This window comes from Mirounga angustirostris, unplaced genomic scaffold (assembly GCF_029215605.1).
Source record: "Mirounga angustirostris isolate CCGP_5_RB_7025 unplaced genomic scaffold, mMirAng1.0.hap1 SCAF_6, whole genome shotgun sequence".
Classification (NCBI taxonomy): Eukaryota; Metazoa; Chordata; class Mammalia; order Carnivora; family Phocidae; genus Mirounga; species Mirounga angustirostris.
Window position 1 is genome coordinate 101,564,254 of NW_026991714.1, and position 27,869 is coordinate 101,592,122.

Genomic DNA, 27,869 nt, shown 5'->3' on the forward strand with positions numbered 1-27,869 from the left:
ACTGTGCCTGGGCAGACACGCCCCTCGGTTTCCCCCGTGAGGGGCTCTGGCAATCCACAGGTCTTACCGAAAGGCTCAGCCCAGTGCTAGGAGGTGGCTAAGAGCTGGTTCTGGTTCATGCCCTAAGAAAGGGGCAAGTTTGTTGGGGGGGCACGACTGCCCCAGAGAAATGAAGAGAGGGGGTGGGAACCAGGATGGTGTAGAATGGAGTAGTCGGTCTGGAAGAATCAGAGCGGGGGGTGGGCAGGAACCATCCGGGGAAACCTCGAAGCACAGGGGCCCCGGGCTGGAACGGCAAAGGAGGGAGGGGGTTCCCACAGGCAGGCAGGAGAGCACAGAACAGATGAGAAGGGGAGTGATGTGGGCCAGCCTTGCGAGGGCGGCGGTGAACACGGGGACCGCGCCGGAGCCAGGAGGGAGCTGAATGCAAGAAATGGAAAATTTGGCGAAGCAGATGGCGCAGTCCGGGAGCGGACAGCCCGGCGGGCGCTCGCGCTGCAGGCGGTCCTTCAGCCTCTCCTCGGCGCTCAGGTTTAGCTCCGACGTCGCCCGCTCCCCAGGGAAGCCTTCCCGGGCCACTCCTGCAGAAGCAGCTGGAGTCCCCCCAGCGCGGCTCCGTGTGGCGTTTGCTCCCGCACTTACACCACCTGCGCTCACCCGCTTCTTCCAGGAGCGGCCTCCCTCCTGGACGCCGGGGTTCCAGGGCTTGCTCTCGGGGGGAGCCCCAGGGCCTGGCGCCTAGCAGGCCCTCCATAAATATCGCTGAGTTTCATTGAACTGCACTTGGAGTGTTAGGATAAAAGGGAAGTCTACAATGTCTCCCCCCGCCCCCTACTATATGCCAGGCAGTGGGCTAAGGGCTTTACAAACATGATCTCCTTTATTCCTCTGAACAACTCTGCTACTATTATCCCCGCCTGATATGAGGAACTGAGGCCCGGAGAGTCTGGTTTAGTTGCTCAAGGACACACACAGCCAAGATTTGAACCCACACATTTTAACCTCCAGCCCAGCACCGTCTGATAGAAATAGAATATGAGCCGCATAAATAATCAAAAAACTTTCTAGTAGCTACGTTAAAAAGATAAGCAGGTGAAATCAATCTTAATATTTTATTTAATATGACATACAAAAAATAGCATTTCAACATGTAATCAATGTAAAAAAATATCAGTGAGGTATTTTTACATTTTCTATTACTAAGCGTTCAAAACCTGGTGTTTGGTTTATACTTCTACTACCTGCTAAATTTTCATCAGAAAATGATCTGTGTTTAGATTTCATAAAATTTGGGTTGCATAAGTAGAGTCACATACCCAAGGTGTTCCACACATACTTAAATGTTTTCCAATAACTACATTATCTATTTTTTTATAAGATTTTATTTTATTTTTTAATTTTAATTTTTTTTTTAAATGAGAGAGAGAGAGAGCACATGAAAGGGGGGAGGGTCAGAGGGAGAAGCAGATTCCCTGCCCAGCAGGGAGCCCGATGCGGGACTCAATCCCAGGACTCCAGGATCATGACCTGAGCCGAAGGCAGTCGCTCAACCAACTGAGCCACCCAGGCGCCCCTATAAGATTTTATTTTTAAGCAATCTCTACACCCATTGTGGGGCTCAAATTTACAACCCTGAGAATCGAGTCGCACACTCTACCAACTGAGCCAGCCAGGCGTCCCAACTACATTATCAAGTTTAAAATGTAAATGTAACTTGATTAAAATTAAATACAATTTAAAATTCGGTTCCTCAGCAGCACTAGTCCCATTTCAAGTGCTCGACAACCACAAGGGGCTAGTGGCCACCGTACTGGTTAGCACAGCTCTGGGCCATACAGCTTTATCTGGTGTGAAGGTAGGATGGGGAGGGGAGGTCCAGTGGGAGGGATGCCAACTGGGGACAAGCTGTGGGAGGGAAGGAGGGGGTACGCTGCCGTGGCACGCCTGGGCCCATCTAAAATGAGGAGGGATGACTGGCCATGACTCCCACCAAGCAGCACAGACCTGGCCCATTCATCTGGGGAGCGCTTCCTATGGGAGTTCTATAGGTCTGGGCTTCTTCCCATGGGGGAAGTAATGGCCCTCAGATCCCTGGGTTGAGCAAATGGTGGCTCCTCTCAGAGTTTCTATCCCCCCAGCGCCACCACAAAAGGATCCTGGGGGTGCATGAGGTTGGATCTGAGCAGGCTCAAGCTTGGCAGGTGGAATGAGCCCTAACTTCCCTCTCCCACCTGTGGGCAGCTGGAGTGGGGGTCAGGTATGTGTGTCCCTGGTGAAACCACTTGGAAGTCTAGTATACCTGGGTTCCAATCCCATTTCAGCCAATTCCTTGCTGTGTGACTTGAGACAAGATGGGTCCCCTCTCTGAGCTTCAGTTTTTTTCATCAGGAAAATAATAACAAATAATGGAATGTTGTGAGAAGTACCCAGCTTCTAGTAAACAATCAAATATTAGCTATTCTTCCTAGATAATGTCCTTTTCCTGTTAAGAACAGGAAGAACAGGGTGCCTGGGTGACTCAGTCAGTTAAGCGTCTGCCTTCAGCTCAGGTCATGATCCCAGGGTCCTGGGATCGAGTCCCACATCGGGCTCCCTGCTTGGCAGGAAGCCTGCTTCTCCCTCTCCCACTCCCCCTGCTCGTGTACCCTCTCTCACTGTCTCTCTCTCTCTGTCAAATTAATAAATAAAATCTTAAAAAAAAAAAAAGAGGGGCACCTGGGTGGCTCAGTCGCTTAGGCGTCTGCCTTCGGCTCCGGTCAGGATCCCAGGGTCCTGGGATGGAGCCCTACATCGGGCTCCTTGCTCGGCGGGAAGCCTGCTTCTCCCTCTCCCACTCCCCCTGCTTGTGTTCCCTCTCTCACTGTCTCTCTCTGTCAAATGAATAAATAAAAATCTTAAAAAAAAAAAAAAAAGAACAGGAAGAACATTGGTGATCGCTGGAAAGGAGATGTCTGAAGTGGGTTGTAGAGGGAGGAAATTAATCGTGGGTGGATGAGGTTTCCCTCCTCAGGGCTCCTCTACTTCCCCTGCATGACACCAACCAGTTTAACCTTCAAGAGTGGGAAGGAGGATCTGCTGCTCCCACGAGCCCCAGATGCCCAAGCATGAGGTAAAAACAGCCAAGAGCCAACTTCCAGAACTGAGGAGGGTGAGTCAAACTGAATCAGGAGCAGGTGAGGACACCTGGGTTTCTGGAATTACGCAGAGTGACACTAGGCACCAGGTACATGCCTGGCAGGAGCGTTAGATGAACTGGACTCCAGGAAAGCAGGTGGGGCTGGAAAGCACCCCAGACAAGGAAACCGTTGGGGTGGAAACTCCAGGCAGGCAGTACAAGGCCTGAGAGGAGTCTGGGTATTTTGGGGTGGGGCAGCTCCAACTCCTCCTCCCAGTTAACACCCTACTTGGGCCAAGACCCCAACCTTTCCCACTTCACCTCCCCAGCCCCCCAGACTTTTGCTCTGCTGGGTCCTCCCAAATGTGGGAGCTGAGGTGGCCCCAGGTCCTTTGCCCTGCCAAAAGCCTCTTAGCTCTTGTCACCCTGTCCTGCCAACATTTCTAATATTTCCTCTCATCTGTCAGCCCTACTGAAATGGACTCTCCTGGAGGTAGGACAAGCCTCCCTTGCTCGCTGCTGTATCTCCTGGACATAGCTCAGACGCCAGCATTCAGTTGAGTGCTTAGTAGACACTTGTTGCAGCAACAGATTAAAAACCTGGGTGGGTTCTCATTGCATTTCTAACACTCATTAGGTGGCTGTGGGTCAGCCTCTCGGAGCCTCGTTTCCGTACCTGTAAAACGGGAAATACAATCCCTGTGAAGAACCTGGAAGGACCCAGTCAGAAAGCAAGGAGCTTCCCCAACGAGCTGGATCAAGGAAGCTTCTGGTGGGTGATACTTCAGACACAGCCTGTGAGCAAACCAATTTATAGGAGAGGAAACCAAGGCACCAGGACTTCACGCTGACAGGCTGCCCAGGGAGAGCGGGTGAGGTCTCCTTCCAGAACCTCTGGTTAGATCAGGCTCATTCAATCTCCCTGCGGGTTTCCATTCAGAGGTCTCGGGGTGCCAGCCTATCATTTCCTTGGGAGATGGCCTTTCCCCACTCCACTCCTGTTTGGGGTGGGGCCTGGCCCCTGGTGGGAAGGAGGGTGCTGGAGACAGCAGAAATGGCTGCCTCTGGTGCTGGCTGTTGGAGTCACAGAGCCAGGGTTGTGTGTGTGTGTGTGTGTGCACTCCTCAGTCTAAGTATCCACTGGATCCTCACTACACCCCAAGAGGGGGGCAGTCCAGTCTAGGGTGCGATGCTGGGACTCTGGAGTCAGTCTGGAGTCATTAAATGAGATAATGCCTGTAGCTCTTCCTAAGTGCCAGTCTCCCACCTGAGAAAGTGGGCTCTGGGGATGATGCATGTTTTCAGCACCTAGCTCAGGGCCCTGCTCACCATAAACACTCAAGAAATAGCAAGTGTTTTTTGTTTTACTTATTGATTGATTGGTTGATTGATTTTTAGTACTCTCTACACCCAACGTGGGGCTCGAACTCACGACCCCGAGATCAAGAGTCACATGCTCCACCAACTGAGCCAACCAGGTGCCCCTGTTTGTTTGTTTTTTAGACTATCAAACCTGTGAGAGCACAAGGGACACTTGTTTTGGTCATTGCTTACCTGTAGCCCTCACCCCTAGTAGGTGTGTGGGCGGCTACATGGATGCGTGGGAGGAAGGAGGGGAGAAAGAGAAGGAAAAGAAGGAGGGGGGGGCGGGAGAAGAGGAAGAAGGGAAGAAGGAGCAGGTTTGTTCTGGCAGCTCCCAGCATCCATGCCCCCCACACTCTCCCTCTGTTCCCAGGACACCAGGGAGCTGACCCAAGGCTCCTCTCACTGGGTGCTGTGTGAAGAACTGATCTCAGAACTGTTCTCAGGGAGAAGAACTGATCTCAGAACACTGAAAAGTCTTAGGGATTATCTCAGTGGAGTAATGGAGAGTGTAGGTTTTGGAACCAGACTTCCACTGCTTGCAGACCTTGGGCATGATCATTAACCTCTCTGGGCCTCAGTTTCCTCATCTGTAAAATGGGGTCACTAGTATCCACTTCACAGAGTTGTGAGGATTAAATGAGCTAATGCATGAGATGCTCTTGAATCAGTGGAAAGCACATAGTAGGCACTCAATGAATGGTGGCCAAGATGAAAAAGCTTGCCCTCAGGAAAGATTCTTTTTTTTTTTTATTTTAAGATTTTATTTATTTATTTGACAGAGAGAGACATAGCGAGAGAGGGAACACAAGCAAGGGGAATCGGAGAGGGAGAAGCAGGCTTCTCGCAGAGCAGGGAGCCCGATGCGGGGCTCGATCCCAGGACCCTGGGATCATGACCTGAGCCGAAGGCAGACGCTTAACGACTGAGCCACCCAGGTGCCCCCCTCAGGAAATATTCTATGAGCTACTTCTCACTATAGTGTGAATGAATGTTAAGCCCTACTATACTGCCTCTCTCAGGGGAATTTGAATCTTAAGGGTAATTGAAGGAGTGAAATCCTGTCTAATGATGGAATTTTTTTATGGTAAAGGAGGTACAAAAGGGGTAGAAAAGGGCCTTCTTAGGGCCTCTCAAAATCACCGTTGCTGCCTACTGCACAAATTCTGCCTGGTCCCAGAGAGGGACCACATACAGGAGAAGGGAGAACATAGTCCTAGTCCCCAAAGAATCTCCCCTCTGCTTGGAGAAACAGGAAGCAACTAGACCCCGGGACAGTGCATAACCAGAGCTGATGTGGAAGGCCTTCCATAGCATGGCAGGCAATAGCCCAGGGCCAGCTATCAGAGAGGCTTCCAGGACCCTCCAGGGATAACAGCCAGGGTGGGAGGTGGTGATGGGTACCAGATGTGATAAGGAGTGACCTGGGACCAATGAAGGAGGCCTGGGCTCTCTCCCAGGGCAAGGGCCTCACCTTCCACATCCACGTTTTCTCTACTAGGTGCTTAGTAGCAGGCTGGCACGCAGAGTGGAAGGTGTAGAGGAGTTAGGGTTGTGGGTTCTGGAGTCTGACGGCCAGGGCTCAGTCCCCGCCCCAACTCTTCTCAACCGTGTCACCTTATGACCTCAGTGTGGAAGACACAGGTCAGATTAGCCGCTAGCACCCATTCCCCATCTTTTCTGTTCCTCCTTGGGAGAAACATTCCTCCCTCCTTCCCTTTCAGCCCCTTGGTACCCACGAGGCTGCATGTGACCAGGCCGCCAATCAGTGCAGATTCTTCCCCAGCAGTGTCTTATGTAAGTGTGGTCACATGACCCCCTAACCAGCGTCTGCCATGTGTGATTAGAGTAAATCCTGGGACTCGTGTTGCAATTACTAAGACCCTCTTTTATACAGAACTAGGACTCGGGATGATATGAACCTGGAGCTGCTCGTAGAAGACCACTCATGGAGCCCAAATGTGGCGCCAAGATGGTGAAGGCAGAGTGGAGAGATTCAGTCTTTATGACATTTTGGAGTCTCCAGATCAAGTCATGCCTGGATTTTTCAGTTTCCTGAGCCAGCAAATTCCCTTTTTAGCATAAACCAGTTTGAGTCAGGTTTTCTGTCATTTGCATCAGAAAGAGTCTGAAATTCACATGGTGAACTTTCTTTCCTTTTTTAAATTTTTATTTATTTATTTATTATTATTATTTTTAAAGATTTTATTTATTTATTTTTTTTTTAATAATTTTTTTTTAAAATTTATTCATTTGAGACAGAGAGAGAGAGAGCGGGAGCAGTGGGGAGAGGCAGAGGAAGAGGGAGAAGCAGACTCCCTGCTGAGCAGGGAGCCCGATGTGGGGCTTGATCCCAGGACCCTGGGATCATGACCTGAGCCGAAGGCAGACGCTTAACGACTGAGCCACCCAGGCGCCCCTCTTTCCTTTTTTTTTAATGAAGATTTTATTTATTTATTTGAGAGAGAGAGAGAGCATGAGCAGGGTGAGGGGCAGGGGGAGAAGCAGACTCCCTGCTCAGCAGGAAGCCTGACGTGGTGCTCAATCCGGGGATTCCAGGATCATGACCTGAGCCAAAGGCAGATAGATGCTTAACCGACTGAGCCACCCAGGCGCCCCCATGGTGAATTTTCTTAACTTCTCTACAAACTTCAGTTTGCTCCTCTACAAAATGGGGATAACAGTCCACAGTATTTTTCAGGAGAGAAGAAGGGTTGTTCTGGGATGATTAAAAGGGTTGATCAGGGTTCAACACAACATAGAGCCTGACTATTGTTAGGCACTCAAAACCCATCAATTTTTACATGCTCCAGAAGTGTTTGTTACTGATTTTGACTCTGGCCCCTGGGAGTGACCTGCAAGGGCATCTGGGCAAAAGCTTCTCCCTGAGTGTGCGGCCCTTGGAAACTCTGGTGTTTTTGTGTTGGGGTGTGTGTTTGACCAAGAAAGGTTCTAGTGGGTGTCATGATTATTTTTCCGAATCCTCACTCTAATCAAGCCCGTTTTACAGATGAGGAATGTCCGGCTCAGAGATTGGGTCCCGCCTGATGCTACATCCAGTGCCCATTCTGGCTGGAGCACGTTAGTGCTGTCCCATCAGGTGGCTCCTTGCCGGGTCTCAACCCCAATCAGGCTTGGTTAAATGGTTCTGTTATTGTTAAGCGGAGGCTTCCAGAGGTAATTTTAGGCGGTTTTGAGAGAGCAAAAGTAGTTACAAACACTCTCTCCCTCCTTCTCGCGAAGGCGGGCTCTATCTTCTTCAATCTGTTGTCTCCTGAAAAGGGAACTTTCCGGAGAAGGCGGAGAAAGCGGGAAAGGCTCGGTTTCCCCTTTCTGATCTGTTGTAATCAAGGCTCTGTCACCAGTGAGTGGCGGTTTACCCCCAGACGGAGTCTGACGCAGTTTTGCTAAAGGAAACCGTGCAAGTCTCCGAGCTTGGCACGACCCTTCCTTCCGGGCAGGCCAGGGTGCCGGGGCGGGGGTGGAACGCACCTCCCACTTTCCCCCCCGGCTACCACCAAGCCGGCCAGAGCCTTCTCGCGCCTGGGAATTGAGCTCACCCGAGGCCTCTGGCGACCTGCATTGCTGGGAAGAAGAACGGCTTCCTCCCCAGTCCAACAACCCAGCTCTGCGGCTCCCCAGGCCCGCCCGAGGAAACCTCCTGCGAGAGGCTCCCCACCTCCCCGTACCTCCCACCCCGACTCTCGGGACACAGCTCCATCGAAGCCACGATGGCCACGAGAAGTGCGATCAAGCGCCGGCGGGTTTCCCCGCGGGCAGAACAGGAAGCGAGATGTGTCACCCCCACTAATCCTCCAACAGGGTCCCATCACCCGGCCTCCAGTTGGTCCCTTCTGGTGGTGGAGGCGGGATCTCGAGCACAGTGGCCAATGAAGAGGCTCACGGGGGTGCTTTTTGGTTGCCATGGCAACAGGGCGCTGCATCCATCTTCCCCACTGGGTGGAGCCCGCTTTTCCAAGAACCACATTCTATGGTCCCAGTTCTACTTCAGGATAGAGTGGGGGTCGGAAGTTGGGGGACAGCCAGGACACGAACCCTTCACAAATGCCAGGAGTGCAGATGAGCCCACCGCGCCCAAGGATAAGAAGAGAAGGCTGCCTAGAGGAGGGGCAGTATGAATGGAGTTCTGTGAGAAGGGACGAAGAAACCCAATTTCCTGCTATGGCCTGGACACAGCCCTGCAGAGGCAAGGCACAAGGCTGGACAAATTTAGGTTGGAATAAATGGGGTTGGTGCTTAGCAAGCAGATTAGGGCTTCCAAGCCAAGACCCACCCAGGGAAGGGTGGGGGACCAAGATGAGCAGCTACAGCTGAATTGTGGGTCTCGCACTGTCCTTCAGTCCCGGGCAGCAGGAGAGAACCTAGGGTCACCTAGGCCATTCCCTTGCCTCCAGGCAGCTTGCACTAAGTCTTAGGTATAGTCACATCCGGTCTTGGGCATTCATTAACTTCATACTCTTCCCAGGAAAGAGGAAGGTGACCAGGTTCATTTTTCCCATTTCACAGATGAGGAAACTGATGCCTGTCTGGTAAAGTATCTCAACCTTGGGCCCTAGGGCCTGGCATTGGCCCAAGCAGGGCTCTCCAGGCCTTTAATTCCTTGGTGTGGTGGCTTGGCCAAGGACTCCCATGCCATAGTTCTGAAGCTGTCCACCCTTGCTGATGATGCAGGGATTGGGAGCCAACCGAACCCCGTGTTTAATGAGGTAGGTGAGCCAGGACAGAGAATCTTGCTCCTGCCTCTGATGGCCCTGGGAGGTGGGGGTGCAGCAAGACTCCCAAGTCGGTCACTCTGGGAGGGAATCCAGTGTCGCCCCACACTCCAGGTCTCAAAGCCCACAGTCCAGTGGGCAGAAAGACCTGCAGTGACCACACGATATGATAAATGCTGCAGGAGTAACATGGATAAAGCACAACAAAAGAGGTGCCTGAGTCTGCCCAGAGAAGCCAGGGGAGACCTCACAGGGAGGCAGTCTTTCCAGTGACACAAACAACACAAGACTTTGCTAGGCAGACAAACAAGGGGAGGGCATCCCAGGCAGAGGGAGCAGCATTTGCAAAGACCTAGAGGCCTGGACGAGTAGGGTGCACTGGGAAGCTGCAGTCTGGGAGTCAGGAGTGGGACTGTGGCAGGCTCTAGGTTGTAGAGTGAAGGCCCAGGGCAGGACTGTGTGCCCTGTAGTGGGATGCTTTCAACTCCTTTCTGAACCACCAGGCACCCCACATTTGCTTTCCTCTAGCTGGTAGATTAATGGAACCCTAAGAATGACTTGTGAGGATCCGACTTTAAGAAGCACTGGATGAGAAGCTAACATGCCAACAGCATGGATGAATCTCATGGGCATTATGTTGAGAGAAAGAAGCCAGGGACCAAAGAGTCATTCTATATGGCCCAGTTATATATCAAGTTCAAAAATGGGAAAAACCCATCTATGATATGAAGAATAGTGGTTATCACTGAGGGGTGTAGGAGTTCTTGAGGAGGGTCTCCAGGGAGGCAGTAATAATATTATGTTTCCTGTTGGGTTTCACAGATGTGTTCTCTTTGTGAAAATTCATCCATCTATATACTTAAGGTTTGTGTATTTTTCCATATGTAGCGTCTACTTAAATTAAAAATAAAAAACAAAACTCAAGGGGCGCCTGGGTGGCTCAGTTGGTTAAGCATCTGCCTTCAGCTCAGGTCATGATCCTGGGGTCCTGGGATTGAGTCCCACATTGGGCTCCCTGCTCAGCCGGGAGCCTGCTTCTCCCTCTCCCTCTGCTGCTCTCTCTCTCACCCTCTCAAATAAATAAAATCTTAAAAAACAAAACAAAACAAAACTCAAGTTGACTGCTTTCCATAAACATTAGTGCAAATGTAGACACTAAAATTTTGTGATCACATAATCGGCTGTAAGCCAAGCATCCAGATGATGTAGAATCTGTTTATACTGATTTTTTAAAGATAATTCCAAAATGAAAACATAGGCATCTTAAGTCTCATAGAGATGTCTCAGACTCCAGAGAACCCGTGTACAGACACCAGGGCTTGAGAAACTCCAGCTCAAGAGGAGGCATGACAATGCTCACTGCTGGGGACGCCTGGGTGGCTCAGTCGGTTGTCTGTCTTCGGCTCTGGTCATGATCTCAGGGTCCTGGGATCGAGTCCCGCATCAGGCTCCTTGCTCAGCGGGAAGCCTGCTTCTCCCTCTTCCTCTGCCGCTCCCCCGGCTTGTACTCTCTCTCTCTCTTTCTCTCTGATTAATAAATAAAATATTTGGAAAAAAAAATGCTCACTACAGGGTTTGGGCATAAAGGGTAAATGAGGGACCTGGAGCCTCTTCCTGGAGCACAGAGGGGTAATGTCCTTTTCCAATAAGATGCCTAGTCCCAGGAGGCCAAGGACCCTCAGGCAGAGGGGACCATTTCCCCCACTGCTGGAGTGGCAGCAGACACAGCTTTATCATAGCTGGGATGGCCAAGAGAGGCGGGTTTCCCTGGCGCTGCTGTGAGCTCCTGGAGAGCAGGGGTCTCTTTCACTCACTCTGTGTCCTGGTGCCCAGCAAGGGGCCTGGCACACAGAGGGTCTCAGATGACCTTTCCTGCCAGGCCTCGTTGCCCAATCCCACGTAGAGAGTGGAGGAGGGGGACCTGTTTGGGAAGTTGTGAGTCCCACAGCACAAGCTAACAAACCATAGCTGGGTGATGTTGCAGGAGAGATTCAAGATGGGGTTCGGGTTGTCTGATTCCCCCTGGCAGGGGAGAGCTGGATGAAAGGGGGCTCTGAGCCCCGGGGACTGCAAGACAGACATGAAATCCCAGTCCTGCCTGCCCACCTGCCTTGCTGGGGCTGGTAACAGCCCAGCTCTGGGCGGGGAGACTGTTCCAGAACCCAGAGAGGGCTGCATCTGGGGGCAGGACGCTCAACAGTTGTCACCCACCCCACCCCACCCCCGTCCTCTGGGACTTCACTTCTCATCCTTCCCCTGACTCACCCTCTCTTGCCCACTCTGTAGAACCAGCCTCCTTGGTTCGCCGTGGCCCGCTCCACGTAGCTGGCATTTCTCAAGGCACCTTCACAATTTCCACCCTAGCCTCATGCTACCTGGGGTATCATTTACTCAATATTTTTTCTGTGAAACAATGGTAAGTTTTGTTGCTGTTGTTGTCTTAACATGCCCCTGTTCTAAGCAATAATGCTTATAAAATCCTGGATTTGATGTGCTAGTTTTTTTTTTTTCTAACACACATGAAATTTTAATTTAAAATACTTGAGTGCGTGTTATGGTGAGCACTGTGTATTGTGTAAGACTGATGAATCATAGACCTGTACCGCTGAAACAAATAATACATTATATGTTAATAATATAAATAAATAAATAAATAAATAAATAAATAAATAAATAAATAAATAAATAAATAAATAAAATACTTGCTCTCAGGGCACCTGGGTGGCTCAGTTGGTTAAGCGTCTGCCTTCGGCTCAGGTCATGATCCCAGGGTCCTGGGATGGAGCCCCGCATCAGGCTCCCTGCTTGGCGGGGAGCCTACTTCTCCCTCTTCCTCTGCTGCTCCTCCTGCTTGTGCTCGCTCTCTCTCTGTCGAATAAATAAATAAAATCTTAAAAAAATAATAAAATAAAATATTTGTTCTTGTATCAGCTAAAATTGTCTTGGGTGCCACCCCACTGGAAACCATTTTCACACAGTGGTTCAGCAGGGATGGATGGTTGTTATTTTTTAATGATAATTACACCTCAACGTTGCTGGTGAGTTTTATGCCTCGTCCACACACTCATGTCTCATTTGACCCTCAATTCCTGCACTGTGGATGTCATTGACCTCATTTGACAGATGAGGAAACTGAAGCTCAAAGAGTAGTAGTGACTTGCCTGGGGTTCACCTCGACTGAGGACTTCGGTCCTGATTCAAGGCTCCAGCAGCTCCTGACCTAGGATGAAGGCAGGGAAGCAAGGACCATTTCCCTGTCTGCAACCACAAAAGCCACAGGATGGAAACTCTTAGCATAGAAAGTTTGGAATAGACATGAGGAAGGACTTCCTGGCTAGAAATGTTTAGACATGAGAATGGCTGACCAAGGAAGGGTGTGGAATGCCCAGCTTCCGAAGTCCTCAAAACAAGATAAAGGCTTGCCCAGCTGGGATAATTCCAGTGCTGCCTGGAGACAGGGGAATGGACTGAATGACCTCTCCAGGCCTCGTCCAGCCTCAAAGATTGGGTGCGCCCTGCATCAAGGCGGCCATCCCTGTCATTTCCCCAAAGGAGCTGTTAAACAAGGAAAGGCACCCCGCCTCGTAGCCCCCGTGGAAAAGAACTGGGAAAACCCACGTCTTGGCCCCGCCCCCGGGAGGGAGGAGTCAGCAACAGCTGGCCAGGGAGGCAGGAGCCCCCTTTTCCTTCCCACCCTGGGGGGAGCTCTACCCACCTCCTAGGGGGTTCTCCAAGACCTGGCTGCCCTCAGAATCACTGGGGCTGCTCCTCCTGGGCCAGGGAACCTGCAAGTCTTTATTCCTCCCTGGGGGAGTCTTTTCAAAATTCCCTGATAGAGGAAGTTAGACATATCCTGATTTCAGGTATTGCTTCCCCATGAGCCAAATTATATATATAATTTTTTCAAATTATATATTTTTTTGAAAGTCAAAGTGTTTATTTCTCAAAGCAGAAAGGATATTATCTTACCAATACATGCCCAATTGCTTACTACAATTGCCCAATTGTAATATAGGCCCAACTGCTCAAGAAAAAGCAAATAATATAGGAAAGTATAAAAACGAAAGTGAAGTTACCCAAATTTCTATCATCTAGAAAAATAATGCTGTTGACATTTTGACATAAAACAATGCATGTCCTTCCAAAATTTTTGTTTTCATGGTAAAATACATGTAACATAAAATTTATCATTTTAACCATTTTTAAGTGCACACAAATCATTTATTTTCATTCCAGTATAGTTAACATACAGTGTTATGTTAGTTTCAGGGGAACCACATAGTGCTTTAACCATGAATCAGATTTTTATAAGGCCTCCTGAGGCTAGGGCTAAGAGCGCAACTCCAGACACCTCAGTGGGCCAGGAGGGAGGTGTTTTGGGGTGAGGGTCCTTCGGACATCGCTCACATGGAAACACAGAGGCAGTCAGCCACTGTGTGGGGTGGTCAGGTGGGTCCTGTTAAAATGTGACAGCTGGGAAAAATTCTATTTAAGTGTCTGAAGGCAAGTGGGTCTCTGTCTTCTGGCGGGGCCTCATGAGGAGCAGCAAGGGCCGTGGTTTTGCTGAACTTTCTTTTTTTAATTTTTTTAAAGATTTTTGTATTTTTATTTATTTGACAGAGAGAGACACAGCGAGAGAGGGAACACAAGCAGGGGGAGTGGGAGAGGGAGAAGCAGGCTCCCCACTGAGCAGGGAGCCCGATGCGGGGCTCGATCCCAGGACCCTGGGATCATGACCTGAGCTGAAGGCAGTCGCTTAACCAACTGAGCCACCCAGGCGCCCTCTTTTTTTTTTTTTTTAAGATTTAATTTATTTACTTGATAGAGAGCACAGAGAGAGAGCATGAGCAGGGGAGAGGGGCAGATGGGAGAGGGAGAAGCAGACTCCCCACTGAGCAGGGAGCCTATAGATAGAGGGCTCCATCCCAGGGGCCCCGATCATGACCTGAGCCGAAGTCAGACGCTTAACTGACTGAGCCCCCCAGGCGCCCCTCCCACCACATTCCTTACTCAGCCTCTGTATTTGCCCTCTGTGCACCCCAACTGAGCCGTAAGATCCTGAGGGTAGCTACTACTGAGTTCACAATTCCCACTGCACCCACTTCAGGACCCTGCACGGAGCACATGTTCTGGCTACACCCACGTGGGGAGGCCGGTGGGAGGGGTCCTGGCAACATGGACAGTTGGGGTTCTGGGGGGAGCAGTTCTAAGCTTGGAACAGGCTTGGAAGGCTTCCAGGAGGAGGTGCGGGATCCACAGGGTCTTGGGTGTAGCCTAGAGCTCAGCTAGAGGAGAGGGAGCAGGTAGGGGGGCACTCTGAGGGGAGGGCCTGTGGGGGAGAGCTGGGGTGGGGCCCACACCCCCGAAAGTCGCTCATGTGGTGACTTCTAGGTTGAGATGCCCTTGCAGACTCGCACCTGTGTCTGCCAGGAGGCGAGGGCGAGATTCGGGGGCTCCAATTACAGTCATGAGCAGGGTTGTTCTCAGGGGTGCCGCCTCTTCCCAGAAGCCGACTTTTGAGGAATCCACTCGGTCACGGCAATCACGATGCGCTGGCTTCAGCTGTTGATTAAACCTCCATCCGTGCGACTAGCAGCTCAGGAAGAACTCTCTTCCTCACAGTGTGTCCCTGCTCCTGTTTTCGTGTTTATGGGCATCATCAGGTGGTTTGCAGAGGGATCCACACCCAGCCATTCGCACCCAGTGAGGTCAGCTGGGAAAACAGCTGCTGCCAGCCTGCTGCCCCTTGTTCTGGAAACTCAGGCCCGGGCCGCCATCAACCCTGGCCTTGCCCCCCACCCCGCCTCCACCTGCCCCCAGCGCTCCTCTTCTGTCCCCGCTCCAGCCTCGTGCCTGCCCAAACAATTGTTTATCAACACAGACCAGAACATTCTGCCAGCAGAAACACACATGGTCAAGGCACTGCCATCGCACGCCCTGCTATCAACACACTCCCACGCACTGTTTGCTGTTGTCAGAGCTGTGCTCACCCACACCTTCTCACCCCCTCCTGCCAACACAGCTGTTCCCTGCTGCTTGGAAGCGGGCCCTCCGTCTCACACGACACACGTGGGCTCCGTGGGGTTTTCTCATGTGGACTCAACCGTGGAGGCTCACCGGCATGCACCAGGCCAGCACCCACTCTGTGCCCTGACCTGGGCCATCAACCTCTTCACTTGCTACTGTGTGACTTTGGGCCGTTGACTTGGCCTCTCTGGGCATCAGATGCCTCAGCTGCAGAATGGGGGTGATTACCGCCTCGGGCTCTCTCCAAAGGCTTGGGGTCAGGCGAGGGAGCAGGCATCCAGTAAGTGTACCATCTGTGGGAGCTCCGGCGGTGGTGAGGACAAGTGGCGCATCCTTTCTGGCATCTGGCCATTAGTTTTCCTTTCCCACGCCCGGCTGTCGGCTTCACGTCATGTTCACGCCTTCCTGGCCGTGACCTTGAGGGAGGCACGCCACCTGTCCACTTCTCAGGCCCCTGCTGGTGAAATGGGGGGGGGGGGTCACGATGGCCTGGCCATGCCCACAGGCCTGCTGTGACGGGCTGGGGGGGAGGGCTGCCATCAGTCCGGGTCACAGGCGCAGGGCATTGTGGAAGAAAGGGATCTGAATGGGGCAGCAGCCAAACTTGGACATTTTAAGCCATTTTCCACCATCCTGCATCTCCTCGGTCAATCCTCAAGCCAGAGTCAGTGGTCCCAGTTGGGCTTTGTGGGGCTGCCCTCCGCCCCAGAGGCCGCGCTGGCCCATCTCTGCCTCAGCCGGGGGCCTCGCCCGAGCCTCCACCGACCCTCACCACCACGGCCTCCCTCGGGCACAGCGGCTCTTCCCAGCACCACCACTCTGCGGGCTGAGACCATTGGCTTGCCCATCTCCCACTCCTTACTTCCCCCCAGAGTCTAAGGGACCCCCACGCCCCTCGCCCTGTACTCCCCTCCACCCTGTCACTTTCACCAGGACCCTTTCAGTCTTGTCCCTTCAACCCTGTCTTTCCTTCTCTGTGGTCAGCACAGCCACTCCAGCCTTTCCTATTCTGGAAAACGGAGGTGTAGGCAGAAGGGTAGAAAACAAATGTGATTTGCAGACTGAGGAGAATCTGTGCTGAGCGGGTGGTTGCACGTTATAGGGATGCAGGTTCTGCGGTGGGTTGAGCATCACGTGGAGCCACGTAGGAGATCTGGACTTCTCCCCACACTGTAGCAACTAACTTCCTGACCCTTGATGAAATTAGGTGAAATTGCTAGAGGGAAGCTTCCGGCCTGGTCTCTGCTCAGAGCTTGTGGCTTCTCTCTGTCACTCCGAGGGACTTCCCTGCTTTGACCACCACTGAGGGGCCGTAGGAGAACCATGGTAAGCAGGGCACAGGGCAAGAGCGCAAATGGAAACCTATACACCACATGTCTAAATATTCAACATGTACAAGTCAAGCTAATAAGCTGTCAAGTCAAATGTATTTTCTACCTCCGTAAACACGCTGTCACAATGATCTGGAAAGTCAAGTTTGAATTTAGAATTCTTGGCCTCTTCCGAGTTCCTCCCCTGAACGTGGGTCTATGTGAGAGAGCCGGGCCGGAGGTGTGACCCCATGTGCCCTGGGGTCTAGGGCAGTTGGCTGATTTGGCACAAACACAAGCTAAGTTTTAATCTCATCAATCACCTTTTGCTTTTTATTTTCCCCAGGCCTTGAGAAAATAAAAAGTGTGCACAGTGGTTAAGACCTGCCTCCAAATCCCAGGGCTGCCAAAACTGAGCACTTAATCTCTTTGAGACTCAATTTTCCCTTTTTATAAAATGGAACTAATGATACCTCCTTGACAAAGATGTTGTGATTATTGGGGCGCCTGGGTGGCTCAGTTGGTTAAGCGGCTGCCTTCAGCTCAGGTCATGATCTCAAGGTCCTGGGATTGAGTCCTGCTTCTCCCTCTGATTGTGTGCTCTCTCTCTGACAAATAAATAAAAATAGTTGGTTATCTTTGGTTGGCTCAGCTCCACAATCTTGGACGCCATCTAGTTTCTACTATTTCTATCCTCAGAGAAGAGGTGAAATTCATCTAGTGCAAGATGAATTCTGTATTGTCTTATTTTGCATGTGAATAAGCCTATTTTATTTGTGTTTCCTCTTAAAGTTTTACTAAAGGTACCAAGAATGACACAATAAACACGTAGATACCCTCTGGCTAGATTCAACTATTGTTAACTTTTTGACATATTTGCTTTATCTGTACCATTTTTTTGGTGAACCATTTGAAAAGAAGTTGCTGGCATCATGATAGTTCACCCCCAAATACTTCAATATGAATTTCTTAGGGATAGGCTCTTCTCCTAGATGATCACATTTTTTTTTTTAGTAATTTTATTTCATTTAAGAAATTCCAGGGGCGCCTGGGTGGCTCAGTTGTTAAGTGGCTGCCTTCTGCTCAGGTCAGGATCCCAGGGTCCTGGGATCGAGCCCCGCATCGGGCTCCCTGCTCCGCGGGAAGCCTGTTTCTCCCTCTCCCACTCCCCCTGCTTGTGTTCCCTCTCTCGCTGTCTCTCTCTCTGTCAAATAAATAAATAAATAAATAAAATCTTAAAAAAAGAAATTCCAGTATAATTAACATATTAACATATAACATGCTATATTAGTCTCAGGTACAGAGTATAGTGCTTCAACAATTCTATACATTATTCAGTGCTCATCACAATAAGTGTATTCTTAATCCCCTTCACCTATTTTGCCCATCCCTCCCTCCCCCCCACTGACCTCCCCTCTGGTGACCACCAGTTTGTTCTCTATACTTAAGAGTCTGTTTTCTTGGTCTCTTCTTGTGATTGTTTTGTTTCTTAAATTCCATATATGAAAACAAAAATTCCACATATGAGTGAAATCATATGGTATTTGTCTTTCTCTGACTTATTTCACTTAGCATAATACACTCTAGCTCCATCCATGTTGTTGAAAATGGCAAGATTTCATTTTTTTTATGGCTGAGTAATATCCCATTATATAGATATACCACATCTTTTTTTTTTTTTAAGATTTATTTATTAGAGAGAGAGCGTGCGAGCAGGGGGAGGGGCAGAGGGCGAGGGAGAGAGAAAATCCTCAAGCTGACTCTCTGCTGAGCACAGAGCCAGATGCAGGGCTTGATCCCAGGACCCCAAGATGATGACCAGAGCCAAAATCAAGAGTCAGACCCTTAACTGACTGAGCCCCCCAAGCGCCCCTATACCACATCTTATTTATCCATTTATCTATGGATGGACCCTGGGTCTGCTTCCATATCTTGGCTATTGTAAATAATCGTTCAATAAACATAGGGGTGCATATATCTTTTTGAATTAGTGTTTTCCCATTCTTTGAGTAAATACCCAGTAGTGGAATTACTGGATCATATGGTAATTCTATTTTTAATTTCTTGAGGAACGTTCATACTGTTTTCCACAGTATGCTTTCCCACCCACAGTGCATGAGGGTTCCTTTTTCTCCACATCCTCACCAACACCTGTTGCTTCTTGTGTTTTTTATTTTTGCCATTCTAACAGATATCTCATTGTGGTTTCGACTAAATGATCACATTTTGATTCTCTAATCTGAAAACTAGCAATAGTTCCATAATATGATCTCATATTCAGTCCATACTCAAATTGATCAGGCCAATTTTCCCAAAATTCTGAATCTAATGAATTCCCCATCTGTGAGGCTTAAGGTCTTGACAATATTACCTGTGTAATGAGACATTTTGGAGCTCTCGAATTTGTAACCAAATGTCCAAAACTTTAACCGGGCAACACATCTAACATTTTTTTTCCTCTTTCACTGACAAGCTAGCTCCATTGAATGCTCAAAGGCACGTGGGTTGGGTCACTCCTGGAATTCCTTTTATTCCAAGACAATGGCCTTTTCAAGGAGTACCTGCAGGAAGACCTGTTTGGCGGGGGACCTCCCTGTGGGCGTGGCCTCAGGGAGCGGACCAGGAGGGAGGCTCACCCTTGACTGGGGTGGAGCCCCTGGGGCTGAGCTCCGCAGCCTCCAAAGCTGGCCAGGTTCCAATCTGGCATGGTTGCCCCTGCAGCCTTTCTGTGGGGCCCTTTCTGGGGAGTTCCAGATGGTGGCACAGAGGATTGTCCTGGCCTCCAAAAAGACGGCTGCACATCAACACTGAGGGAAGAAAATCCAGAGCTCAGGTTTCAGCCTTAGGTTTCAAAAACTGTTTCATAGTAAGGAACGGCATCAATAGAACGATGCAAATAAAAAGGGGCCAACAAAGATGGAGGCGGGGGTGGGTTGGAATATCTGGTCCATGATTCCTGGCTGCCTTCCTCCTCCAGCCTCCAGGCTTGCTCAAGCTTGGCTGTGAGTTCCAGCCAATGTATTTCTGGTTGGGACGGGAGCCAGGGGTCAGATAAAGTTCCAATGTATTTTGCAGCAGGCCTGACACTTTGCCCAGTACTCTGGGCCTGTGACAGCTGCCAGGATGGTATGTTGGGAAAGCCAGACCAGATGGAGCTGGTTTAAATGGGTTTGAAGGAGCAGGCAGTTGACGAACCAGACAGCTCAGCAACAGGCAGCTTGGTAACACCGTTGAACCAGCATGGCTGCGTGGGCCGCGGAGCGCCCAGCGTTCTATTCCCAGGAAGCCCCCAGCAGCCGCGATCCCCTGGCATCTCAGCGACCGAGATCTGTACTCTCATCTTATTGTCTTTAGTGAGACAAGTAAACACTTAACACAGCCAAGCACTTGACACTCATTATCTAATTTAACCCTCACCAATAGCTCAGTGAAGTAGGTACTGTTACTCTCCTAGCCACATGGATAATAGCTAATTCATACAGATAACAGATACACTTATGAGTTTTGGGCCTACTTCTAAACATTTGCTGTCCAGCTGAGGTTTCTTTATGGGGCACCTGGGTGGCTCCGTCACTTAAGCGTCTGCCTTCGGCTCAGGTCACGATCCCAGGGTCCTGGGATCGAGTGCCGCATCGGGCTCCCTGCTCCGTGGGAAGCCTGCTTCTCCCTCTCTCTCTGTGCTCTCCCTTTCCCTCTCTTAAATAAATAAATAAATAAAATCTCTAAATAAATAAATAAACACTCACCATGCATTAACGGGTTTACTAGGGAAACTGAGGCACAGAGGGGTAAAGCCAGTAGTCCAGGGACCCACGGCTGGTAGGTGTGGACCTGAAACTACTGGAAACTGAGTGACTCCAGATGGAGGGTACATCCCTGCACTAACCCAGGATTTTCCAGACAGGGAACCGGTTTTGAGGCAGGCAGGGGAAGAGAGGCCAGTTGAGATGGGAAACTGAAAATGAAGGCAAAGGGCCGTACTCTTTTCTACTTCCTGACAAGCATAATGAGAGGCCCCCGTGGGAATCGAAGCTCAGACATCTGACCCTGAGCCCTTTGCCGCTCTTCCTTCCTCCCTCCTGGCCCAGTTGGGCTGAATCGTGTGGCCTTGGATCCCCCGGGAGCCACTGGGGCACAGACGGCAGGCAAGTGGGCCGGCAGGAGGCCTCTGGTTCATGCCAAGTGAGTCTGACACTTCTCAACTCCGGGCGCCCTGAGGGCAGTGAGACTGTGCCCTGTGTCCTCCCACAGCGGGGACCGAGGGTCCTGAATGAGGAAGGGAGCCGACTGAGCCCCGCTCGCGCTAAGGCCAGGCTTCCTGTCATGGTTTGGCTCTGCCTGATGGCCCAGGGCAACCTGCAGTGATGTCACCTGGCAGGTGGAGGTAGGCTGCCTGGTGTCAATCCTGCCGTCACTGTCCTCACCAGCTCTGCTTTCTCGTCTGTCCAGCTGCCTGCATACTCATTGCCTCTGGGCTGGACTCCGAGGAAGGAGGCCGGGCCTTGCCCTGTGGCAGTGGGCTGCCTGCTCTAGGCCGCTCCTGTAACCCAAGGGAGGAGCAGAGAAGACTTCCAGACGAGATGAGGTCCAAGCAAGGTTTAGATGCATGATATATTAAACCGTGATAATGTCTGTATCCTACTCCTCAGAGGTATTCAGTCTGGCGTATACCATCTTGACTTATGTTTACAGACATCTCTATGGCGTTAGAAACATGCTCCCCATCCACCACCACCCCCTTTTCTTGTTCATTAGAAAGGGACTTTCTTCTGGGGCACCTGGGTGGCGTAGTCATTTGAGTGTCCAACTCTTTTTTTTTTTAAGATTTATTTATTTATGTTGAGAGAGAGAGAATGGGTGGGAGGGGCAGAGGGAGAGGGGAGAGAATCTCAAGCAGACTCCCTGCTGAGTGCAGGGCCTGACATGGGGCCCAATCTTGATCTCACAACCCTGAGATCATGACCCCCACCCAGGCGCCCAAGCTGAGATTACCACCTGAGCTGAAACCAAGGGTCAGACACTCAACTGACTGGCCCCTCAGGCACCCCATGTATCCAACTTTTGATTTCGGCGAAGGTTGTGAGATTGAGCCCGGCGTCGGGCTTTGCACTGGGCATGAAGCCTGCTTAAGATTCTCTCTCCCTCTCCCCTTCCCTACCCCCCCCCAAAAAAAAGAAAGAAAGTTTATTTCTCACAGTATCAGGAACACTCTTCTATGGAGGTCTGTACCTGCTTAAGGCTGCCTAGTATCCCGTCCAGCTGTACATCATTTTACAACACTGGCCTTCTACTGGAGGGCATTTTGGCCATTCTCGGTGTTTTTGCTAATCAACCATCCATCCTTTCTTCCTTTCCACAAACATTTATTAAGCTCTTACTGTGTGCCAGGTTCCTGGGGTAAGTGCTGGGTATATGGAGATGAAGAAATGGACACGATCTCTCCCTCATAGACCTTTCAGTCCAGTGGAGAAACAAATTTCTAATCCCAAGGGACAGTAAGAGCTGAGGAGGGAAGGAATAGGAAGCTCTGAGAGGGAATAACAGGGCCCCTGCTCTAGACCAGGTACTTGGGAAAGTAGGTAGGGTGGTAACATTTATAGTGGAGATGTGTTTCAGGAGCCAATCATTGAGGAGTGCAGGGAAGAGCATTCTGGGGGGGAGGGAACAGCATGAGAAAGGGCATAGTAGTATTAACATTAGTGGTGTGTGTGGGGGAGAGTCTGAGATTCCCCCTGAGGGTACGGTGTAGGGGTGTAGTTGGTACCTTAGACTCAATGTCAGAAAGCCTCAAGTGCCAAGTCAAGAAATTTGGACTTGATCTGACAGGCAACAAACAGCCACTCACTGCTGCCATTCAGAGTAGACAAAGAATACTGTGCCTCCAGCCAGGAGTAGGAGGAGAAGGAATGTTCAAGAGGAAGTCTCTACTTTAAATGGAAGTTTCTTTCTCCTGCTTGCTAGGAATTCAAAGCCTGTGCTGAGTCTTAGGGCCAGGCAAGTTACCTTATTACTGATTCCACCGGAAGAAATGTAGCCCAGAGAGGTCAAGGGGCTTGCCCAGGTGAAACAGCAAACCCATGCTAAAGGCAGAACCTTGGCCCCAAATGTCAGGCTTCAGCTCCAGCCCTAAACCCCTCCCCTTACCTGACAGCCACTCACAGCAGGAGGACGGTGAGGAAATGCATTTTATTTTATTTAAGATTTTATTTATTTATTTATTTTTAAAGATTTTATTTATTTATTTGAGACAGAGAGAATGAGAGACAGAGAGCATGAGAGGGAGGAGGGTCAGAGGGAGAAGCAGACTCCCTGCCGAGCAGGGAGCCCGATGCGGGACTCGATCCTGGGACTCCAGGATCATGACCTGAGCTGAAGGCAGTCGCTTAACCAACTGAGCCACCCAGACACCCAAGATTTTATTTTTTTACTTGACAGAGAGACAGCAAGATAGGGAACACAAGCAGGGGGAGTGGGAGAGGGCTTCCCGCTGAGCAGGGACTCGATCCCAGGACCCCCGGATCATGACCTGAGCCGAAGGCAGAAGCCTCACAACTGAGCCACCCAGGCGCCCCCAGGAAATGCATTTTAACAAGAATCTGAGGAGCACCTAGGAGTGTCAAGCACTGTGCCTGGCCTGGGAGGCAGAGACCAGTAAGACCAGCCTGGAGCGTGCTCACAGCCCCGGAGGGCTGCATTTGTCCCGGGTCTTCTTAACTCCAGAAATTCTCCCAGGAGTTCCCCCCTTCCCCCGCCTCCCCCCCCAAAACGTTGATGTAACAAAGCGGCCAGGAGTTTCCTGCCTTGCCGAGCTGGGTTACTCAATTTCCCTCATTTGTCCCCTCAGAGCAGACGGAGCAAAGGGCAGCCATCAAAGGTGTCTGGGACGAGGCTGCGACGGCCGCCGAGTGAATGGGCCGCTGGGGACCCCGTCTGGCTGGACCCGCCCCCGCCGCAGGGGAAGGGGCCGGGCGGGGGGGGGGCGGGGCGGGAGGCGGGGCGGCTGGGGTGGGCTCTGTGCACAACGTGCGGGACGGGCCCGCGCGGCGGCCGGATGGGGCAATCGCCGGCAACGTGCTGCGCGGCCCATCCGCAGGCGCTGGGCCAGCTCGGGGAGAAGGGCGCCGGCGGGGCCGCCCGCAGCCGTTCACCCCCTCCCCCGGCTGGGGTTTCCGGGGAGGGCACCGCGCCGGAGGCTCGCTGTGCCCGGGCAGGCTTGCCCCAAGTCCCCCTGCCGCCCAGGCGCCGCGGCTCATTGCCCCTGGGACATGGGCGTTCTGTTCTGAGCTTGTCCCTCCACGCTTGCACTGACCTGACACACACCCGAGTTCCTGGCGCCGACCCGCAGGCACACCTGGGCAGCCCCACGTGGGAGCCCGGGAGCCGCAGACACAGGGGCCCCTCTCCCCGTTGGACGTGGAGAGCTATTCTAAGTCAGCCCTGGCCTTTGTTGTCCCATACCTGTTGGGACAAGGGCTGAGCTGTGTGTCCTGGGGGAACTTGCTTAACCTCTCTGAGCCCCAGATAAGTCATTTGCCAAATGGGAATGATGATAGTACATACCAACCTCATTGGATTGAAGGAGGAATTAGATAAGATGGTGGCTCTAAGGTGCTAAGCCCCATGGTCATTAGGACTCACCCAGTAAAGGATAGCCATGATGATGCTCATAGATGGGAGAGCTGTGAGGACAAGCCCCAGCTGGGCTGGCGGAGTCTGTGACTGGGGCAAGACTGGGCTTCTGGGATGGGTTTTTGTTTTTCCTCTATATCATATTCATCCTTTCTGCAATATCACTGCTCCTCTCTCCACCCAGGGCCTGCAACCTTCATCCATTCATTCAACACAAATCTGTTGATATTTGTGCCTACTATATGATGACCACTCTTCTACAGTGTGGCACTCCAGGTGCATTACCCAGGCCATGAAGCCCACCTGTGGCCTCCCGGCCTCAGCTGCTGCTGGCTCTGGCCCCTAACTCATTGGCAGACGTCACTTCCTGCCTTGGTGTCTCCATCCGTACTGTAGGGATAAGAGGCTGCCTCTCTCCAGTCTCCTGGGACCAGGGGAAGCCCAGAGAAGCAGAAAGAGGCTCTTACCAGAGCTAGGGCCCATCTGGCTGGTGCAAGGTTTGGGTTTTGCGGGTAATCGAGCAAGATGCTTCAGGGAAAGTGTGATCAGGCAGGGAGAGCACAGGGTTCCCACCCACCCCACCAGATAGCTGGGCTGTGGGAAATGGGCCTCAACTTAGGAGCCCTGGGGCGCCGGGGTTTGGTCCAGGACCTGCTTTCTCTAGCTCTGTGGCCACCGGCACATTCATGATCCCTTTGATCTGCCTGCCTTTTCTGTCAAGTGGGAGTTGTGCCATTTCCCTCACTGGGCTGTTGAAAGGATTAGAGGTGGTGACCCCGAGAGAGGGCTTAGCACATTCTGTGTTTCTGTGAGGGACCCTGGGGGCTGGCGGGGGCTCAGGGTGAGGGAGGTGAGACAGAAGGAAACTGGCCAGCCCCCAGTCAAAGGCTTGGCCCTGCTAGTCACCCGGGCCTAGTGGCTAAGGGCCCTCCCAGAAGAGTCAGAGATCAGCGTACCCTCAACCAAGTCCAGACTTTAACAGGCCCCCACCTGCACCCCATAATGCACATGAGTTTGCCTCAGATTTGGGTCCAAATCCAGTCTCTTCCATCGGCCAGCTGTATGATGTTGAGCAAGTTACTTAATGTCTTTGGGCCTCCACTTTTCCACACGTGAAATGGGGACAGTAATGCTTGCTTTATTAGGCTGCTGCGAGGATAGCAGAGAACAAGGTAAATACGGTGCATTCACCACAGCGGCCATTGCTGTTACTCAGTGCGGCTCCTCACCCCACTGGCCCTCACAGGCCGGGCAAGGAGAGCGTTAGTGACCGGTCTCAGCTCCCATGGCCCGAAAGTGGCTGCGCCGGGACTTAACCCTGAGCCGCCCTGACTGCAGATTGTCCCAGCGCACAGGGTCTCCCCTGGCTCTTGTGTTTCTGCCCTGGGTGTTGGCCTGCCCGTGCCTCAGGGGGCCTCTTAAGGCATCCTCAAGGCGAGTCATGAGCCTCGTCTCCTGGCCTTCCAGGGCGTGACTCCAGCACGCAGTAGGTCCTCAGTCTATGCTGGTGACGAGGGAAATGGAGTCCTATTAGTAGGAAATGACTCACAGGCCGGCTGAGTGTGGGGCCATGTCTGCGTGTCCCTGTGTGTGTCCCTGTGTGTGGGTAGGGCGGGGAGCAAAGGTGGTTCCGTGGAGATGATGTGGGAGGTGAGCAGTCCCTGCTGCCTCTGCCAGTCCCCGTCCGAATCACGCACCACGCATCCTCCCACCCCTCCCCGGGCTCTGTCTGCTTTAAGCTCCTTCCCCACCCAGCGCTGCTCCTGTGTCTCACCTTCAGGCTGCCTCCTCCACACCTCAGCCCCCTCTGCTGAGCCTGGGAAGGGGAGCCCAGGGGATCTCGGGCCGTCCTGCTCCTGGGCCTAAAGCAGCCACCGGCTGGGGACCACGGCTGGCGTCAGCTCCAAGGACAAGCTGGCTCCTCCCTTGCCCAAGGAGAAGCTCTTTGGGTGTCCGGGCGGTGGAGGCCCTGCTATTTTTAGATGCCGCCCCCTCCCTTCCCCTCCCAGCCTCATAACCAGCTGAGGGAGGAAATGACTCACCTCGAAGTCAGACAGATAGAGGCAGCCTCAGTGAGCCCCGGGCAGACCTTGCCTGGCTCCAGCCCTAGGGTTGCCCTACCTGGGGTCATCCAGAGTGGTGTGCCCCCCAGCTTGAGGATAAAGTTGGATTGGGATCAAGGCCCAGGATCCCACGAGGCCTTTCTCGGGCTCTGTCTGCTGTTTATCTCACAGGGCCTAGGGCAGGACTAGGCCTCCAACAGGTCGTAGACAGGGCCTAGGGCAGACTCTAGGCCTCTGACCCTACTGTGGGCCTATGGTAGTCCCCAGCTCAGTCTGAGGGGGCTAGACAGATTGAAGGGACTGACTGTGGTCCTCTCCATTAGCCTTAGCAGAGACTAGAGTTCCAGAAAGAAGACACTGTTCAGTGGGGAGAAGTGGGAGGAGTGATGACCTTGCTTTTGTGTATGCTGAGTAGGGGGACCAGTTTGTCTGGCTTGCCCATGTCTGAGGAATCTCTTGGAGCCTGGGACTTTCAGTGCTAACCAGGAGAATCCTGAGCTGCCTGGTCACCCTGATGCTGAGTTGTAGGCCATATATCTCAGGGAAGGGGCAGGTGTGAGGAGCCTATTGGGATTTGCTGGCCCAGTCCCACCTAGTCAGTGTGGGAGGACCAAGTTCCTGGCTTGTGCTCTCTCTGCAGCTGGGGGATGGTTCTGTTTACCACCACAGGAGAAGGGCTAGGCCAAGAGCTCTGGGCCTGCTGAGAGACCAGAGAAGCACTTTGGTTGTCCTTGCTAAAGCGAGTGAGGGGAAGCGTGGGCCAGTCAGCACGGGGCTGGGGGCAGGGGCAAGCAGAGCTGCTCTGTGAGGAGGAGGGCAAGTCCCTAGCACGGACAGGGGCCAGGGAGAGATACCAGAGGAGTAGGCAGTGATGACCAGAGCACAGTGTTTGCGTCAGGGAGGCGTGGTGCCAGGCCTGCTTGCTGCCGGTGCCTCAGTGTCCCCACCTGTAAAGGGGCAGGGGGTACCTGCCTGCCTGCCTCCAATACCTGCAGTGAGGAATCTGAGGTGATTCTGGGGTGCTGGGCAGCAAACTGGAGAGCAGGGGCTGGGGTCATTGTTAGCCGGAGAGGCCTTGCCAGGGCTGACAACTCGCAAAGCTCTCCGTTGCTCAGGCAGGTGAGGGCGGAGGATGACTCTGCCCTCCTGTCAGCCCAGATCAGTCTCTGAGCTGCCTGCCTTGGGAGAACATGGCTCCTGGCCCTCGAGGCCTCACCTCGTCAGGTGAGCTGAGACCGAAGCCCAGACCTTGATGGGGACATCCCCCTCCACACACACTTGGCAGTTGTCCTCTTCCTCCTCAGGGTGAAGGCTCTTTGTCCCTGGACCAGGGGTGAGTAGCCCAGGCAGCAGCCCTGGCGCAACTGAGCTGAGCGAACTTAAGCAAGCCACTTCTCTTTTCTGGGCCTCGGTTTCCTTTTTGGTGAAATGGTGGGGTTAGATTAGTTCTCTGGTTTTTAAATATTTACTTCAGCAGCGGAGCCTCCTCTCCAATCAAAGTTCCAACTGCACTCAACGAAAGAGATTAACTGTGGGTGATTGAAACACAGGCGGGGCTGGAACACCATGCTCCCGTCCCCCACTGCCCCCCTAGTGGCCCAAGGGCTTGAGGGGACACAGTTTGAGAACC

General features: G+C 52.1%; 1 long non-coding RNA gene across 3 annotated transcripts; it reads right to left on the minus strand.

The window, feature by feature from the left end:
• Nucleotides 1–1,035: 1,035 nt before the first annotated feature.
• LOC135364773 (uncharacterized) lies at nt 1,036–27,869 on the minus strand. Of its 3 annotated transcripts, none has more exons than XR_010412475.1 (5): nt 25,951–27,869; nt 14,628–15,691; nt 11,913–12,078; nt 11,476–11,815; nt 1,036–10,737 (listed from the first exon to the last, which is right to left on the minus strand). It is a non-coding gene; the product is annotated as an uncharacterized LOC135364773 (long non-coding RNA). The 3 variants fall into 3 exon arrangements; XR_010412474.1 differs by having other exon boundaries at nt 11,928–12,078; nt 14,628–15,694; XR_010412473.1 differs by having other exon boundaries at nt 14,628–15,694.